Source organism: Mesoplodon mirus (assembly GCF_964341445.2).
Source record: "Mesoplodon mirus genome assembly, chromosome: 8".
Classification (NCBI taxonomy): domain Eukaryota; kingdom Metazoa; phylum Chordata; class Mammalia; order Artiodactyla; family Ziphiidae; genus Mesoplodon; species Mesoplodon mirus.
The window spans coordinates 10,928,634-10,949,005 of NC_138984.1; positions in this window are offsets into that span (position 1 = coordinate 10,928,634).

The following is a 20,372-nucleotide window of genomic DNA, read 5'->3' on the forward strand; positions in this document are numbered from 1 at the left end:
AGCAAAGGAATGATGGATTTTAAACTCAAGATGATGTTCATATCAGGTGGGTGGAAGCAGGATGGACTGGAAGGTTAGATGTATCAACCGTTACATCAAGAACTTCACTTTTGAGTGATCAGCTTAAGGGTGCTTATTATACCATTAGAAGTAACTGATTAAATAAATACGAGGGGACCATACATTGGCCAAATGAAGACAGTGTCCCATGACCATGAAATTTATAATTACCCAATTCTTGTGCACCTCAATTCCAAAGAAGAAACACTATGATCCTTGTAGGGGATGAGGGAACTAAGACTCAAAACAAAGAAGTGGAGTAGGGCGTTTCAAACTGAGGACAATGTAAGGTATTGAAGGTGGTTCTTTGGGATTTTCTACAGTAATATTACCAGCTGGCTCTCCTCCACCCCCAGGACCTCTGAGGTACCAGACACACTGACAGATGTGTTTACATGCATTATCCGATTTAATCCATGTTACTTGATACATATCACTTTTTCCATTGGACAGACAAGAAAACTGACATTCAAAGAGTTTATTTTGCCTAAGGATCCAGCCCAGAATGTAGCAGAGATGACATCTAAGGGGCAGACAGAATAACTATAACTGAGAGACCTTTAGGCAGTCAGATCAGGGGTCTTATAAAGGGATTGCTGAAAGGGAACAAAAGGCATTGCATTAATCAGAGTCCCAGCAGGAGACAGAAGATGTTTTCAGCTGAGATCGTGGCCCAACCTTAAGGAATGGAGTATTTAAAGAGTTATGGGCAAGCTCAAAGAAATCAACGTGGGATGCTGAGAAAACTCCCTAGGGTCAAATCAGGGTCATGGGATCTGGATAAGTTGATATGTTTGGGTCAGTCTCCTTGGGGCACTGACCAGGGCAGAGAAGGATGGAGAATAGATCTCAGGGAGAGGGGACAACAAATGGAGAGTAAACAGCACAGGCACCTTTAAAAGATGCCGAAGACAACTTGGTTAGAGATTCCTTTGGATAACTATTATACAAATACATATTGTTTACCCATAAATCAGTCATTGGTCAATCAAGCTTGCTCCCTCTCTCCTTTTTTCTCCCAGGCACATACATAAATATTATCGTCCATTATTTGAAAATACATACTTAGTTTATGACACACATTAAGCAATACTTCCCCCTTTTACTTTTGATCCTGACCCTAAAGATCTAGAAAGCTCTTTATGCTCTGTACTTATATCTTGTTATTAGGCAACCATACGATGATGATTTAATAGTATAGAATTAAGAATGGGAATACTAACATTCCAGTTAACTTTATTGATGTGTTTTAATTTTGACATTTATTTTATGCTTCACGTGGGTAGAATAATTGATATAGGATTAGAAAACACTTTGCAACTCTAGAAAATAGTATAGTTTTGTAATCATTTTATTGAATAATAATAATAATTCACAGGAAAAACCTTCATGTTTTCCCTTTCACTACAAGCAGCGCTGCTCTATTGTAACTTTCTTCTCTATCTCTTGATGACATCTCAGGTAGATGTTATAGCTTTTTGATCACTCTAAGTTATAGTAGTCTCATTTTTGTGCTAATGCCAAATCTAAGATATAAAAGGTGCATTTATATAAGTCAAAACTTCCTTTACACATCCAGTCCAAATCCTCTACCACCTGCAGCTCAAGCTCAGTCCAGCATTGGGACCAGAAGTGAGCTGAGGCAGTGAAATACTTTGATCAAAGAGATGAGAACAGGATGCCCAGGACGCAGGCAATAATACAACCAATGAAAATTCAGTTTTTTAATCACCGTCAATAAGCAATTTTAAACAATACCAGTAATTAAATATTCCTGTCCCCAAAAAATCTTCCAACATGTAAACACTTGCCAAGGTTACTGGCAAGTTTTAATAATACACATATAAGCTTCAAATGAACACGTGTCTTACTTTCCTTTAGTAAATATGGTATTAATAAATGTAGTATTCTATGTGGAAGTTAACTTGGGGAACTTCCAGTTATGGCGTTGACTCCTAACACACACAGCCTCAGAGACACACATTCGTTACAAGAGTAAGTTAGGGAAGTTTTGCCAGATTGATTAGGCACAGTTCACCTCTCCAAACCCTACATATTCTTGGGTGTGAACAGGAGATTCAGTATAGTGGTAGCTGTACACTACCGTAAATGGTAGCTTATATTTTTTTCTAAGTTATTTTTTCTTCCAATGTGAAGTTTTAGATGAGGCTATTCAGACACAAATTTGCAAACAGCCAGAATCAAACTTGAACAATGTACAGTGATACATTGGGCTTTAAAAATGTTCCTTGTAGGGCTTCCCTGGTGGCGCAGTGGTTGAGAGTCTGCCTGCCGATGCAGGGGACACGGGTTCGTGCCCCTATCCCGGAAGATCCCACATGCCGCGCAGCGGCTGGGCCCGCGAGCCATGGCCGCGGAGCCTGTGTGTCCGGAGCCTGTGCTCCGCAACGGGAGAGGCCACAGCAGTGAGAGGCCCGCGTACAGCAATAAAAAAAAAAAAAAAAAAATGTTCCTTGTGGAGAATGTCACTGACTATGTAACAATAAAATGTAAGGAAACAGAATTTATATACAGAAAATAATTTCCGAAAATGCCAGGAGAAATGACAGAAGGTGCTGGCCTTGCATTGCCACAGATATCAAAAAGACAATGTTTAAATGCTTTGATCATTTTCACTAAAACTGGACACTTGTTCTCAATCAATGAACCAAGTAGTCATTTAGCCATTTATTCTGCCTTTTGCAGAAGAAAGAACAGGTGGAGGTTTCTTCCAAATATAACAGAAGTGTAAAACGAATTTTTGGCTAAGATATTTTAGTGGAAATGTTTCAACTATAGAGATATTTGATTGCTTCTAGAATTGACTCTGATGAAATAAAGATCTAAATAGGGTTGCAACTTCTGGAATTTTTATGAATTTCTGTCAAACATACTTATGTTTAAGACTTTTGTTAACTATTTTTAGATCTGTTGCTACATGAGAAAGAAACAGATTATAATTAAAATGATAAAATGCATTCATCAATCAGATATGAGCATATCTATGCAAAGATTAATTTTAACAGTCATTGAAAATTTGGAGAAAACTGAAATTATAATATTATTCATTACGATGATAGATTCATATATTGGTGTAGGTTTTTTCTTTTTAAAAATACAGTAATGTAATTTAAATGTATCAATCCATTACTTTTTCCTCTTTTGTATCTTAACATTTATTTTATTTTTAATTTCTTTAACTTTTTTAATTGGTATGATTATGTACATATATATGAAATTCAATTAAAGAAAATTTTCACTTTCTGCATTTCTTTTCTTGCCATATAATTTTTTCAGAAGTATTATTACTGAAAACAACCTTTTCATATGAAGGATGGTGTTAAAAAACGGATCTGGTCCAAGTGTCACTATCAGTTATATCACAGAAAAAAATGTGCCTCTTTTTTCTTGAATTATTCCTCCTTGTTCTGTACTTCTTCTTCCGTCTCATTACTTCCAGTACCTCCAAGGGGCGAGAAACAAGATTAAAGAAAAGGACCAAAATTCACTGCTTCCTGTCCACCTGTTGGAGTCTGTGCTTGATGTTTGATATCCTCTGGGAAACAGTGATGTTTCATGGGCTCCAGGACTAAGTTTCCTTGAGAAGCTCTTCCGGAGCTCTGATCTGGATAATTTCCTGATGTAGCAGACGTGATTTGTGACCATTATTTTATCACTCTCCCACCTAGACTTGTATTTGGAAGTATATACCACAGCCTTCCAAGCTGGAGTCTCCTTATGCTGGCAGACAGGATGTGCCCACTAATTTTTGTGCCCACTAAGACCAAGGAAAGGGGCTTCCCTGGTGGCGCAGTGGTTGAGAGTCTGCCTGCTGATGCAGGGGACACGGGTTCGTGCCCCGGTCCGGGAAGATCCCACATGCCGCGGAGCGGCTGGGCCCGTGAGCCATGGACGCTGAGCCTGCGCGTCCGGAGCCTGTGTTCCACAACGGGAGAGGCCACAGCAGTGAGAGGCCCGCGTACCGAAAAAAAACAAAAAAAAAAAAAACAAAAACAAAAAAAAACAAAAAAACAAACAAACAAAAAGACCAAGGAAAATCCATGAATTCTTGCCATCACAAATAGCAGGAACATGGGCTGCCTGAATGCTACTTGCTCTTCTTCTCCTGCATACAGAATTCTCCAGAGCATCAGGTACCTGTCTTGGTGTTCATGTATGCCCCAACTCCAGGATGTGCCTATGAGGCTCTCCCCAAATTCCATGCACAGCACTTTGCCCCACAGCAGGCCCAAATATGCATGGGTGATTTTCTACAGCACGTTTCTATCCAGTAGTACAGTACTGGTCTCTTATTCTTGCTTGAAATCTCAGTCTTGCTCAGGGTTTTTTTAGGGGGGGTTCATCATTAGGCTGTTTGTTCTCTACTGGTTAAGTCTACTGGTTAGGCCAGTTGGGTGGCGAGTCTCAGAATTGGTATGATCAACGTGTAGTATGCAGTGGGGTGAGCTCTTATATGGTCACATTAGCACAGAGGAAAACTTCTCACCTTTTTTAGCATTGGGACCTTAGCATTCAATAGAAAGGAGGAGAGAGGCTTGTCCCATAGGGACAAGAGTGGCAGTGACTGTAGGACAAGTATGAACTCAGGAAAACTTTTAGGATGTTTAGGCAGGAATGGAGAGAGCTCCAGTTTCATGATTTCTGTTCTCTCTGTGGAGTAAAAGATGAGACTTTCTATGAAGGGTACAAGTGGAGGTTGGAATGGGTGGTAGATTTAAGGAGAATGAAGAAGTTTTGAAAAAAAAATTTTTTTTGGTAAAATGTGTAAAGATTGGGAAAGCAAGTTTATATGGGAGAACACATCTAATTATACAACTTGCTGAGCATCTACTATGTACAAAATACTACCCCCAAAGAAGGAGGGTGCACAGGCTGAAGGGATGACAGAGATGAACCTCAATTATCCAACAATGTCACTTTAGCTGGGCTGAGTGTTCATAGTTAGATACATGAAATTCCTGAGATTTTTCACTCAAATTATCCCAGACACTTCATTTTTGAAATTAGAAGGGTAGAAAAGAACATGATATGGACAATAAAATGAAGATATAGTTGCTTGTATTTAATAATGCACGTGTTCTTTTTATTTTGATAATAATATGGCCTCTTAGACAACTTTATATATGTGTGTGTGTATATATATACACACACATACACATATATTCATATATATTTGTGCATTTATATATGTTTATATATACATATATATTTATTTATATTTATATATGGTTTTCTTATACTGCTTTTAAAAACTAAAGCTATCAGTTATGGTTTAAGGAGCCTATCACATCTCTTGAAAACATAGGTTAAGTATATCTCAGGTAGATAATTGGAAGGAAAAGTTCTAATTTTTCAAGTCCAAGTAGTCAGTTTTCAAACAGACCTTCCTTTCTATTGTTTCTACTTACAGAACATATCATGATCTCTTCTTAAATGCAGAACATCACCTCTGCTATTTTTAATCTCTTAATTCTCATTTCAATTGCTCAGTCCACTGCTTGACACATCTTTGGAAATGATCCCCTTGGTGGGCTTAGTATATTTTATAAAGGAGCAAAAAAAAAAAAAAGACCTTTTATTTTCACGCTTCATGTGTGTTTCCCACTCCTAGCTTCATAGTAAATAGCAACCACTTCATGTGCTATGAATGTAAGCGATAGTCAAAGATTTCCTCATTTGCTTTTCATCAGCAAGCAGCAGTGCACGTTTGCAACAGCAGAAATATCTTATTTTCACGCATAGGGAAGGACAGGCAGAACTTTCATGTTGCTTGCCTTAGTGACATGCTACTATTATAGAAATGCTATTTGTTTCTGGTTGACTTCATTTGGTTTGCGGGGAGAATTTTCTTTTGTGAGTCATCTAATATGACCCGCACATTACTCTCATTTGACATCTCATGTAAAAGACTGTAATTCCCATTTTCATGGAGGAATAATTTGCAGAGCAGCTTCCTGATGGTAGGTCAGCAGTTATGTTCTAACCCTCCTGCCTACAAGTATATTTTCTTTTCTGTTTGGCAGAAATATCACCTCAGTTACCTATCTCTCCCCTATCTAAAATTGTCTGTTATATGTGTCTCCAAACAGAAAAAGATAAAATGAGGGAGCTCATCTCCTTTTCAGCAATGGGTAACCAGGGTTATTACTCCATGTGGTCCTCAAAAACCTGCGTTCAAGCACTGAGTTCAAGTCCAAGAGAGGACAGTGGGAAAGCTCAAAGATTAAAATGTGTCCTATATTTTACACCTTGATTTGAGAGATGGTTAGATGGGTGTGTATACATTTGCCAAAATCCATTGAATTTTATCCTTTAAAGGAGTGTTATATTATCTATGTGTTAGACCTCAATAAAGGTAAGTTTTAAAGTTGAGAAAATTATTAGCTATAAAGATGACAGATTCTATGGAATATGCTTGTGTTATTTTATGACATCTACTGGGTTTTTTTAACTTTAGAATAAAAAAGAGTGGCTGAAAATAATTATGCCTGAAAAAATACCATATTCCTGATGTAACCTAGAGTAATATAATTATATTTTTGTAAGTAAAAGAATTAATATTAAGAACATTTTTTAAAAAAAGAAAAACTAATGCTTGGCTCCAGTTCTGGTATCACCATTAAGGTTAATTTCTCTTTCTTTCCTCATCCATAAAATAGGAATTATATCTGTTTTACTAAGATCATAAAATGGTAGTGAACATCACAAGAAATCATACATATGAAACAACTTTATAGAATGACTCATAAATGTTTAAATCTGTAACTCATTTAATGATCTAATTAGATTATAAACCCTTTCTTGTCTTGGACTGTATCTTATTCACATTGTAGTTTCCAGCAACTCTAATAACACAGTGAGTATATACTAGATGCTCAATAAATATGTTGACTGAATAAAGAAACTGACCCCCCCATCTTTTTACCACAGAATGCAATTTGAAGGAACCCCTTAGTTACATCTGCCTTTAGAAAATGTATAAAATTTTTTACTAAAGTTTGCATATCAATCAGAATTTTTTTCTGTAAACCAGTGGGAACATTTTTCATTTCTCTGACTTCTTTCTATATAAACTAAAATGCATCCTTATTACCAAGAAAATATCTAGCAGCAGTGCCCAAACTTAGTTGAGATATGAGCAAACCTTTCATTGTGGAGCACAAATGTTTGTATGCTGGTCTTCCAACAAAGAAGTGCAGGGTATGAAGTTTTATCATTGGTGACTCAACAGACTACCATCTGTGCTAAAAGCTATTTTATGTTGGTCAGCAGGTTGTGTTCCTGAGACATCCTATTCATGTCATCACAGATATTAGGAATATCTCAGACAGCTATTGAAAAATCTGAAACTGCATTCAAGATGAGGGTGGATCATTTAGGCAGGATCCACCTGCCTCATGGAAATCAGCTTCCTGTGTCATCTTGTTCTTTAGCCGTAGAAGACAGTTTGATGCTCTGGTGAGTATTGTTTTGCCGAAAAAAATAAAAATCTAAATCCGGGATTTTACAGGTTTTTCTCTGAAGCAAAACTAGGTTGTGAATTAGGGAATGAAAGTAGTTTACAAATATACTAGAGCTGACATTGACCTTCAGGTTTCCAATCTGGGACACTGGGCTTTATGTTTCCCATGGGTGCATCTGCACATCTTCAGTAAACCTAAATGGCTCAGTTAAAATGCTCCCCAGTCAGTGCTTAGACTAACAAGAGTTTCTGCTTGAGTGAAGTAGAGCAACATCTACAGACCTCTATTCCCATGTAACCCTGCTATTCATGGAGATTAATTCCTGCATTTTGTAAAGAAATCTGGCATGATCAGTCAGAGGATGTTTCAAAGTGTCAAATGTGGTGATTTACAAGCACTATCCACTTAAAATCTCCTCTTCATCACCCCCAAATCACCAACAAAAGTCAAGATGGCAAAAGTGAATGCTTATAGACCATGTGACAAGTTACTGGGAGTAAATTTGGTTTGGTTAAAAGCTCATGAAGCTGAAAGTTGCACACAATGAAATATTTTTTCAAACTAGGCCAGAAATCTTTCAAGGACAGGTTTTTGGAAAGGTCTCTCACATTTCCAGACTTGAATGAATTGGGAAAATCTTCACAGGCAGACCTTAAGCTCAGCATCATATGTAAGAACAGTGCATTATACTCTTTCCTCTCCTGTGGAGTCCAGGTTGGTTTATAGACAAGTATATGAATTTCAGAGTGAGCAACACATCCTGCTACCTTCACTGTCTGAGAATAATCTTTCACTCAGTGTTCCAGTCTGAAGACTTGAACTGTTTAATAGATAATATCTCAACAATTTCCTTTGAGGGGGAAACCATTTAAAGGAATTTGTGGGTAGTGCCTATTGTACTAATTTGAGGGGGAGAAAGAGATGAAAAAGAGTACTGTGCTAAGTGTTCCCTGAGACTCTTGTTGTCTCCATGCCTCTTTCTAGTCTATTCCTGTGCTGGATAGTCTAACAATAATCCCAGCTCAAGCATTTATCTCATAGAAATGTCTCTAAATTCTTTCAGATCATCCTCACGTCACTGACCCCTTAGCTGTACAGTACAGTGTCATGGAAATAGCATTAGATTTAAGGTGAGAAGACTTATTTTCTTATCCCAACAATTTACCAGATGCCAGACCCTATGCTGTTCACCTAAATGCCCTGGTATTCAGTATTCTCATTTATTCACTTATTAAACAAATATTCATTGAGTGTCTTCTCCAGGCTCCGTACAGAGCTGGGTACTAACAATACAATGATTACCCTAAACACATTATGGTAGCTGGTCTTCAAGATAGCCATCATCAGTTTCTTCCCTCCCCACATGTTCATTCTCCCCATTGCCAGATGGAATCAATTTCCCCTCCCCTTGAATATAGATAAGCTCTAAATAATTGCCCAACAGAATATAATAAAATTGATAAGGTGACAGATTCTGGGCCCGGCTTTAAGAGACTGAAGACTTCTACTTCCTCCCTGTTGGAGCACTGGCTTGTGGAATCTTGAGCCCATAATGTAAGAATTCCAACTATCCTGAGGTTCCCATTCTTGAGGAAGCCCAAAGCTAGCTATGTGTAGAAACAATGGGAAGAGAGAAACAGAGAAGGGTAGGGATGGGGGTGGCAGCGGTCAGCCTTGGTCTGTCTCTGGCTACCCTAGCACCAGCACCCTACTGTGTGAAGATGTCTTCAAATGAGTCTGTCTCACATGACATTCGACTTCAGCTATATGAAGGACCCAAAGCATGAATTTCCCAGTGGAGTCCATCAATTCCCCAAACTAAAGGGAATAGTAATAAATTGGTCTTCTAAGCAACTAAGCTTTCAGAGGATATTTTCACAGCAATAGATGATGGAATATATACTTGCTGCCCTCCTGGAGCTTAAAGTTTAGTGAGGACAGTGGGAGACAAAGCAAATGATCGCAAAAATGAGTGTCATTGAGGGAAGGTATATGGGCCTGTAACATACAAGAGGGGATCAGGACCAAGTTTGGGGTAAAATGTGTTACAGGAAAAGTAAAGCAAAACTACAAGTGAAAACATTTTCTTTAATAATGTTTTCTATTTGGTATGGTATAGCCAAAAGCATAGGGGATTAGAGGTCAGAAATTGTGAGTTGTTGCATCACTAATTAGCCCTGTAACCCTGGGCCCGTCTTTTGGACTCTATAGATATCAGTTTCCCATCTGAAAATGAAGAGATTATACTAACTGGTCTCTTTCCAGTTCTATGATTTAAATTATATCTATTGCCTATAAAATTATTACACGTTTAAGGATATGTGAATATATGAAGGGAAAAGGCATGTATCATATTTTTTTAATTTCTGAAAAACCTTAAGCCAAAATTGTATATTCATGACGTTCTTTGCACTAATTTATCGCTCATGAACTATGTGTCTTTCAAAGACTAACAGGCCATTCTTGTCAAAGTTACCAGGTATTTTGTTCTTTAATTTTCCAGGAAATACATAAGAACAACTGATCACTCTGAGTCTTATCAGAATAAACTGTTAATACATTCTATAAAAGGTTGATTAGTTCCATTGAAACTAACTCACTATCAGTTTCTGGGCTTCATTTCAAAAAATGGCCTTAAAGTAATTATTGTTTTACACCTACTTATATGCAACTTCTATCCATCCTATTCAGAGATCTTTTCCTGAAGGAAGATGAATGTTATCAAGCCACATTATGTAAGGTTTCGTAGCCTCAGTTTAGGCAAAATTTCAGGCTCATCTGGATCCATCCATTATTAGAATTTACACTGATACGTATGAATAAATAGAAATGGATTTCTGCAGCACCATCTAATTTAAAGTCTTCTTTCTAGATGAAACTGAGATACATATGAATAACACTTGGTGTCTGTCTCAAGTAGTCTGCAGTTCACTGAAAATTCAAAACACTTATTCAAATAAGTATTTTGTAAATCTGGTAGTATTATATCATGAAAAGAATGAAGTGGGTTTCCCAGCAAGATGGCATAGCAATGGTAAATTTCCAAACCCCATTTCCCAAGCATCAACTCTGAGACATAGCTTCAGGTTTAAACAAATGAAATCAGATTGAAGGAAATTATCAGAGGGGATAAAACAGCATATCAATGTGGTAAAAAAAAAAAAGCACACAAGTTTTGTATTCATATACAATTAGGTTAGTGTTCACACTTTATATCCGTGATAATAATAGCAAGTTGGGCCTCCCTGGTGGCGCAGTGGTTGAGAGTCCGCCTGCCGATGCAGGGGATACGGGTTCGTGCCCCGGTCTGGGAGGATCCCATATGCCGCGGAGCGGCTGGGCCCGTGAGCCATGGCCGCTGGGCCTGCGCGTCCGGAGCCTGTGCTCCGCAACGGGAGAGGCCACAACAGTGAGAGGCCCGCATACCGCAAAAAAAAAAGAAAAAAAAAAAATAATAGCAAGTTATGTAAATATTCTGTGTCTGGTCCGCATCTGTAAAATGAGAATGGTATATACCTTCTTCACTGAGTTATTTGCAAATAGTGTTATTGAGAAAATATCTACATCATAGTTATCCTAATGCCTAGAACATAGTACTATATAGATATTACCTACCAGGAAGATAATGTTGGTAAAATTTCTAAATGATGAAAATTAACCTATGGTGTTGTATGCAGCATTACACATAGGCAGTTATACATAAATGATCATGTCTTATGGACAAACCCAATGTCTCTGTTCATTGGACAGAAAATACCTCTGAAGTAGAAATTCACCAGTAAGTTATGAAATAGTGAAGATTGCATTCTGGAGTCATCACCTGACTGATTTGGTAAAATATTTTCTTCCAGTAGTCAGAGAACTAGTCCACCCTTCTCTGATGTCCAGTATCTTCACACTAGTTCTCCTTTACTCCAATTAAAGCTTACTTTCAGGTACAAAATAAAGAATTTTAGCACTTATAGAGCTACCTTCACCCAGAGGTTCCCATTTTAAATATCCCAAAATTCTAAAAGAAATGAGCAAATGTAGGCACCAGTTATTGAGCGAATAAAGAATTGTCAATGCTGAGAGGAAGGAAGATTCTTCCCCACACACCCTAAAAATTATATCTAATCATCTATAACTAAAAGCAAACTTACTTCAAGACTTGTGTTTACAATAACTAAAAAATAAACTGTCAATATAGTATGAAATATAAAGACCACTTAAGTTAATTAATGTATAGTTAATGTATAATATTGTCTAGTTAATAAATCTTCATTGATAATGCTTCTGTTATTACAAGGTGAGTTCTTAGTTGAAGGGAAATAATTATGCAAGTAGTACAGGTTTCCTGGTTCTAAAACCAATCTAAAGATAGAAATTCCAAAACCTTCTGGAACTTTTGTCTTATAATACATATTTTGCATCATTAAATAGATGAAGTCCAAAAAGCTATACAATAGGTGTTGGATTTCACATCTCTCCTCTTTTTAAAAGCCTAACTTTTATAGAAATGAGAACTATGTCTTCAAATGCTGGAAAGAAGATGTAAATGTGTGTATGTGCATGCTAAGTCATTGATCTCATGAAGAACAAAACCTGAGTGTTGATATGTGTGTGTGCATGCACACAGAGATGCGAGTAAATGTGCACAAGTAATTGCTAACCTGATGGTTATAACAATAGGAAACATGCCATTTATCCATTCCCTAATGTTTAACTGTACTACCTTAGCTTTTTGCACACATTCTTTCTCTACTTTACAAACCACCTGGAGAGGCAGATATTATCTAGAAAGAAACTGAGAATAAGAGAAATTAATGAACTCCCCCCAGAATCACACAGTAATGAGTTGCATATCTATGACTTAAATCCAGTGTCTGAGTTAGGGTTGCTATAAGAAATACCATAGACCAAGTGGCTTAAGCAACAAACACTCATTTCTCACAGTTGTAGAAGCTGAGAAGTCCAAGATCAAGGTGCTGGCAGATTCAGTTTCTGGTAAAGACTCTCTTCCTCGTTTGCAAGTGACCACCTTCTCACTATGTCCTCACATGGTCAGGGGTAGAGGGGCTCAAGGTGGTGTCTCTTCTTATAAAGGCATTAGTCCCATTCATGAGGGCTCAACCCTCATGACATACCTAGAGGCCTCACCTCCAAATATTTTGCGTTGGGGATTAGGGCTTCAGCATATGAATTTTCAGGAGTGGCGGGAGACATAAACTTTCAGTCCATAGCACGCAGGTTTGACTAATTCCACAGACATCCTTCTCACTCTGCCATACCCTTTCTCATTATTCCCTTCTGTTAACTAGTTTGATTATAACAAAAACAATTATATATTTTTTCATTTAGAAAAATATACATTCCTCATAATTGTTTTTTGATATCTTAATGATAAGATTTCACCTTTCTGTAGTTTTAAAAAGCCAAGTATGATTTCCATTTATCTAGAAACCATGCTAATGCTGACATTAAGAATCTGCCTTATATTCCCAGTTAACTTTCAGTACTTTGTATTTTGTCATTAAAGATCAGTCTGAAAACCATTGCATGGAAAAAAATGCAAAAGTAGACTTATTGACTTAATACAGCGAGAGAGGACTCTCCAGGAGAACCTCAGTGTTACCCAAGACAAAAGAGAGAAGGAGGTGTTTTTTGTAAAGTTTGAGTTCCCCTGAAAGAGTCAGAAGGAGAGCAGGATCCATTCTTGATTCATTGTTTTTTTCACTCATTAAGTCCAACATTGATTAAGTGCCCACTGCATACTTTAATATTGGATGAGACTTAAATTTGTTAAAGGCAAAGTTAGAGCAGCAATTGCATAATGTCCCATCTCAAATATGATATCAATTTCAATCACATCGTATAATTTTTAAAATTTTCTACCCTGTTTTGGGAATATAATTGCCATATATCACATTGGATTAGTTTTAGATGTACAACATAATGAATTGATACATGTATATATTGAGAAATTTCAATATATACAATATGGCAATGTCTAGTTACCATCCATCACCACACATAGTTAGAAAATTTTTTTTCTTGTGATAAGAACTTTTAAGATCTGCTCTCTTAGCAACTTTCAAATATACAATAAAGCATTGCTAGCTATAGTCACCATGCTGCACGTCACAACTCCAGGGCTTATTTACCTTATAACTGGAAGTTTGTACTTATTGCTGGTTACTATTTCTGAGGCAGCAATAGAAGCGGTTCTAATTATGAATTGGATACCGACATGTGAGAGAGGTATAGCAATGGTATTCTAGTAATTATGGGAAAGCAAAGCATGTCTGGGGGTATCATTGACAAGAAAATGGACCCCAAGAGGGGGTCATCATGGCATTTCACAGTTGATGCATGACCCGTGAGAAACGATGTTTCTTGTTAACTTTGCAGCTGGCTTTATCTACATCTGTCCTGGGGCCTGATTTATGAGCTGCTGTGTTTTCTTCCTCCATCCAACCTGATTTTCACTCTTTTAATCTAGGATAGGTATTTGTTCTTTCTGATTGTTGAGGTTATAGATTGTTTCTATTATATTGCTCTATACTTTTTTTTAGCATGTTCCATATCTTGTACAATTGCTTTTAGGATAGGGAAAAATCCAGAAAGTCTTTGTGAAGGAATAGTTAACCAGCAGTAATGAGCATAAAATGAATTTTCAATCAGCACTCCAGAAAAATAACTGTATTTACATTTATTAGTTATTCAGGTCTGCTGTTTGCACGATTGAGTAATAAATTTACATTTTAGATAATATTTGTGTGAACTGAATGGTTCATATATTCAATCAGAACATTTTTCTAGGTTATTTTAGTCAAAGAATCCAAATATTTTAAAAGGAAGATGAAAAAAGGAAAGAATGGGAAAATAATAAGGTATAATGAATGCTTTGCTTACTAGCACAGAGATGGTGTGACTCAAGAGCCATCATGGTGTATTTTGTCAATAAGTCCAATGTAAAAGACTTCTGCATAGCACAGTCCACAATCCACCTCCTGTTACTCATGACAATCAGTAACCTTATGTATTTAGCGGCACATTCCAAATCTCAGGGTGACTGCAACTACATTTTGAGGAATTCCAAAAAGATGTATAATCCAACTTTCTTTCTGGATGTTAAAAAAAAAAGACAGAAGCAAATCTGTTTTTTGTATTAGTGACTAATAAATTGACTTAAAATTCAATTTGGTTTTTTTACGTCCTGAACAGAGCACTGAAATGTCTGAGGTATCTGGTGTGCCCATGTGCTGAGTAGACCTGTGGGTTCTGGTGGGCAATTCCTCTTATGCTATGTGTGGTGTCAGCAGGCAAAACTCTACACCATCAACTGCTTGACGTTACCAACACCATCACTGATTTAATACCACCAGCTAAGAGACAGGACCCCGCTTGTTTTCCATGACAAAGGAAAGCTAAAATCGCCCTCTTTGGTGTGTTAAACCATCACTCTCTTTTCTTTCATCTATTTTCTCAAATGTTTGATGTACGAAGTAAGTTCTGACTGTAGGACTTTCAAGAGTTAAGAAAATGGCACAAATCTTGTTACCAAGATATTTATCTAACTGGCAACTTGGCAGGAATACATGAAGTCCCAGTTCTTTAACTCCAAGATTTAGGACCAGGAAATGTAAACTTAACTATTTTTTATTACAAACTTCAGAGATGGACTCAGGCTTATTTTTTTCATAATATAATATTATATTCCACTTTATATTTATATGCCTGTCAATAATGAAGACTTCTTTCATACTAATCCATTTAACTTTGAATCTTTGTTTCAAGAGGTTATTTATCTTATGGGTTCCTGTGTTAGAAATGTCTTGCTCTCTTCATCTTCATAAATGCATTCTGTGTTTTCTAACACTATAGATTATATACAGAGGTCTTGCCATTCTGAAATCTTTTATTTACTTTGCATATTTCAGAAACAACTCCTAATATCAGTCTTCCAAAAATAACAAAAAAGAATTACTCTCCCTTTCATGTCAATCTGCTGCATCTTCCTTAGAATCATATTTAAAGTTTGAATCCATTCTAGAAATTCTAGTTCACCGTTGAAAGTCTCCTTCAAGTATTTCCTATTTCCACTATTGTTTTTGTTCTGTTTCATGTTCTATTCAGTTTTTATTCTTCCTAGAGAGAATCTTAGAATGCTATTTTTCTCTCACCATTTTCTATACCTTAAGGAATTAGATTTGAGTTAGAGAAATTTCCAAGCTTATCAAACGAGTTGTTTTGGAAATAGATAAGAATTTTAAACATTAGCTTCCTATTCCTTTCATGGCATCACCTTAGACTCCTTCAGCTATTAATAGCAGAAGGTTTATTTGTACTTAGCTGACCCACACACTATTGCAAGCAAACTGAAGTCTTTCCAATGGAACCCTGTCTTCTTTCACTATCTAGCACACTCACTAATGGTTTCAGAGAAAAGAAAATCGAAATCCTAGATAAGGAAAAGCATTGAGTTTTTACCTAAGCTATCGCCTTCATTTAAAGCTATTTGTTAAAACCCCAATTTTTTACTTCAAAGTTAAACTGGCATGGGCTCAATATTTTAAAATATATTGTCACAGTTGTTAATTCACTATCTAACAGAACTTCAGCCTGCTCTCCATTGTCTTCACAATTTCTTTCTTCTTGTCATGTGTTATTTCTTTTCTTCCCCCTTGCAACTCTTCCTGTGCAGCCTGTTTTGAAGACCAAAGCATTGGGTTGTTAATAAAACTATTTCCAGGACTTCTCCTCTTTTAGCTTGTGAGGGGCAGTGAAGAAAACTGCACTTAAGGATCTCAGTTCTCCACTCCTTCCTGTAACCACACTGTATTAGTCAGAGTTCTCTAGAGAAACAGAACAAGTAGGATGGGATGTACCAATAGATGATAGATAGATAGATAGATGATAGATAGATGGATAGATAGATAGATAGATAGATAGATAGATAGATAGATAGATTTTAAGGGATTGGCTCACAAGATGATGGAGTAAGCCCAATATCTACAGGGTGGACCAGCAGGCAGGAGACCAGAAAAAGCCAATGTTGCAGTTCAAGTCCAAAGTCTGTCTGCTGGCAGAACTCCTTCCTTCAACCAAGAGGTTAGTCATTTTTCTATTCAGATCATCAGCTGATTGGATGAGGCTTACCTACATAATGGAGAGCCATCTGCTTTACTCAAAATCCACTGATTTAAATGTTAATTTTATCCAAAAATACACTGACAGACACACAGAGAATAATGTTTGACCAAATATCTGGGCACCATGGTACAGCCAAGTAGACACATAACATTAACCATCACACATATCATTTACCTCTGTGCATGCCCACCCCTGGCACCCCGTGTGCCTTACTCTCCTCTTCTTTAAAAGACACCAGTCAGGTTGGACTAAGACACAACCTAAGGACCTTCTACACCCTGAAGCAAGCACAGCCTTCAAGTATATGGGCAGGAAATGGTTATGAAAGTCCCAAACTGCCACTTCCAGGGAATAGTAAGATTATTTTCACCTTGGTTCCCAGGCAAAAAATGATCTTCCTGTTGTAAAGGTTTAAGTACCTTGGCATGTTCACAGGATCCAGAGAATGTCCAGACTATCCTGTTAGTCACAGTAACTAAAGGCAAACCAGGTCCGAATTAAGGAGGAAATCAAGGGCAACGTGATAATAATATCATGTAGCATTTGGAGTTGCACATAATTCTCATTCCAGAATTTGGGTTGAGTCTTTCTTAAGGAAGCCTTCCACTTGTCATTATATGTCCTATAGAGATGCTGAAACTGAACTGGCAAAAGCCTGGCCATGAGAGGCAAGATTCTTCACCAGTAAGAGAAACTCTAAGCAGACATCATCATCATCATCATCATCATCATCTCTCTCTCTCTTCCCCCGTCTCCTTCCCTCTCTCTCTTTCTCTCTCATACACATACACACACACACACACAGACACACACACACACACAAATCTTTGAAAAAAGTTTTAGTTTTAGAAGTCTTATGTCTACCTGGTATGCAGATCACCAACTAGCCATCTAGAGATAATGAATATTTAAGGATCATCCTGTTAGAGAAAGTTAGGTATGAGGGGCCTTCAAAGTCACTTAGTGTAACTACCTTCTTTTACACATGATTAAAATGAAACTTGAAGAAGTTAAGTTCAGAGAGTTGCTTGAGTCCATATAGTTTTATTCAATTACCATTTCTAATGTGATGGAGATGCATTGTAAGATATGGCAAACTACATATCTATAGCAAAATTCCCAGACATTGTGTTTAATTTTCTGGAGGAAAAAGAGAGAAAATTACATGTAAACCAACTATGTTAATGGTGTCCTCTTGGAGCCCAGACCCGAAGAATTTTCTTTTTCATCTTATTTACAAATATGTGTGAGTTCAAACATAACTGAAATGATTAACACTTCTAAAATTTTATCAGCTAGTTCTTTAGAAGGAGCAATAGAGGCAGCTAAGAGTAGAGGTAAAAGAAATGCAGAATAGCTAGAAAGGTGGAGGAAATAATAAGAACAAGAGGTGAGAATGAGAAAACCAAACATGACTTATCCACAATTTGCTCTAGACTGATTGGAAGGTGTTAACTGCAATAATATGACTTCCTTTATACAATTTTATAAAATAGTTAAACCATCAAAACATTTTCTTTGAGCAGAGAAACAACAACAAGTCATTTCTCCTGAGCAACCCTGATTTTCCTGCTGTCATTTATTGATACAAAATGATTTAATCCTAATTCAAATCAGTTGTTCCTGGTCAAGCATCTCCTCCACTAGGAGCCTTGAGGAGAGAAAGAAACAACAAATAGGGGTTGCAAAATCCCACTTGCTCTGTGGGATTTTGAGGACAATCAATGGCAGCCAGGAAGCCCACTGCCTCACAGAGACACCAATTATATGAACATGAAATGTAGGTTGTGAAGAGGTGGTGTAAGGGCTTGAGGAATGCTCTTCTCTGCTCTTACTTGGGGAAAGATGAGATCTCTAATAATGAGAATTTCTGTAGTTAGCATTTATTAAGCCCTCAGTATATGTCAGGCAATGTGGGAAACTCTTTTCCCTGTTTATCTCATTTAATCTTCACAGCACTCTTCTGAAGCAGCCACAGGGAAATTAAAACTCATGGCAAGAGGTTGACAATGGGAAATTATACAGAAAAGGAAAGAAAGAGAATAAGCTTTTTCTCAGTCAAGCCACCTAACTGCCTGATTTGAGAAAAAGGTTACATGAACATTATGAAGAAGTAAGAACACTCCGTTCTCCACTAATCGATAAAAGGGTTGATAACCTTATCAAGGAATTGATAATTGCAAGGAATCCTGTTTTCAGGCCACTAAGAAGAGGTACTTCATGGAAGTCTGTTACTCTTTTAGTGACGTTGAGGAAGTCATTCTTAGACCTGGCATGAAACACCTGTGAGGCCAGCCCCAATGCAACTTTAAAAATGTGTTACATATTAGGCTGGTTTTCCTCTTATCTCTTCTAGGGTGGATTTCTCTTCTTCTCACCCTTTCTGTCATAAGAAATCTCTTCTTCCTTCTCTGCTGTTAAGATTATATTTTGTAAATAAGTCCATTTGTACACCTGAAACTAATATAGCATGGTAGATCAACTGTCTCCAATAGAAATTAATTAATTAATTAATTAATTAAAATAACAATTAAAAAACATTATGTTAGTTTCTGAAATTTAGTTCATTAGCTTTTCTTGTGCCCTCAGTTCTTTGGGGGGATTTGGAAAACATGATTATATAGATTATTCAACTTGTTTTCATTGTTAGCCTGGTAGCAACATTGCACTGCAATTTTCTTTATCTGAGCCAGGAACACTTCTCCCCCCATCACAGTATTTTATGGTACCATTACTGTGTGTACTATGTAATATTTGTTAAGTTTCTTTCTCTAGGTGGTATATCATCTTTACTATGTTTCAAAATGTCATTTGCCATTTAGGAAGCTTTCTTTTTTTGTTCTAGTGGAAACATTTGTATTTAAATCCTTTAACTATCTCTAATGTCTCTTTTTCATACTTAATCTTTTACTGTCTGATGTGTTGGTTTTAACCAGCATGCTTTGACTCCCACCTATTAACAGTAAAACAGTCAATGATCTTATTCTACTTCTCCTTTCACCTTCCCTTTTCCTCCTATGTTTTACTTGCATTCATTCCACTTTTTCAGAACATGTATTTACCTGGCTGTCTTCCACCCATGTCACCAACCTCACTGTAGTCATAGTTCTACATCTATGTATATTAAATCCTTTCCATTTGTCTTTTACCTGAAGTTTCTCCAGTTATTTCTTGGTAGGATGAAACTCATCATATAGTAGAATCCTTGGCAAAGGCTGATGTGTTTAGTATTCCCTGAGTTACTGAATATTTAAAGCTGCCTTTCTAGAGCCTCAGTATTTCAAATACAGCTTTATTGGTATTACATCCTTGGCTCATGCTCTTTTCCTCTGTGTATCTTAAAAATGCTGCCCTTGGGGCTTCCCTGGTGGTGCAGTGGTTGAGAGTCTGCCTGCCGATGCAGGGGACACGGGTTCGTGCCCCGGTCCGGGAAGATCCCACATGCCACAGAGCAGCTGGGCCCGTGAGCCATGGCCACTGAGCCTGTGCGCCCGGAGCCTGTGCTCCGCAAAGGGAGAGGCCACAACAGTGAGAGGCCCTCGTACCGCAAAAAAAAAAAAAAAAAAAAAAAAATGCTGCCCTACTGTTGCCTTGTCTTGTATTAAGTTCTTGAGAAATCTAATGCTAGCCTAATTTTTTTTTTTACATTTATGAGTAGTTTGATCTTTCTGTCTTAGGCCCTGAGGATTCTTT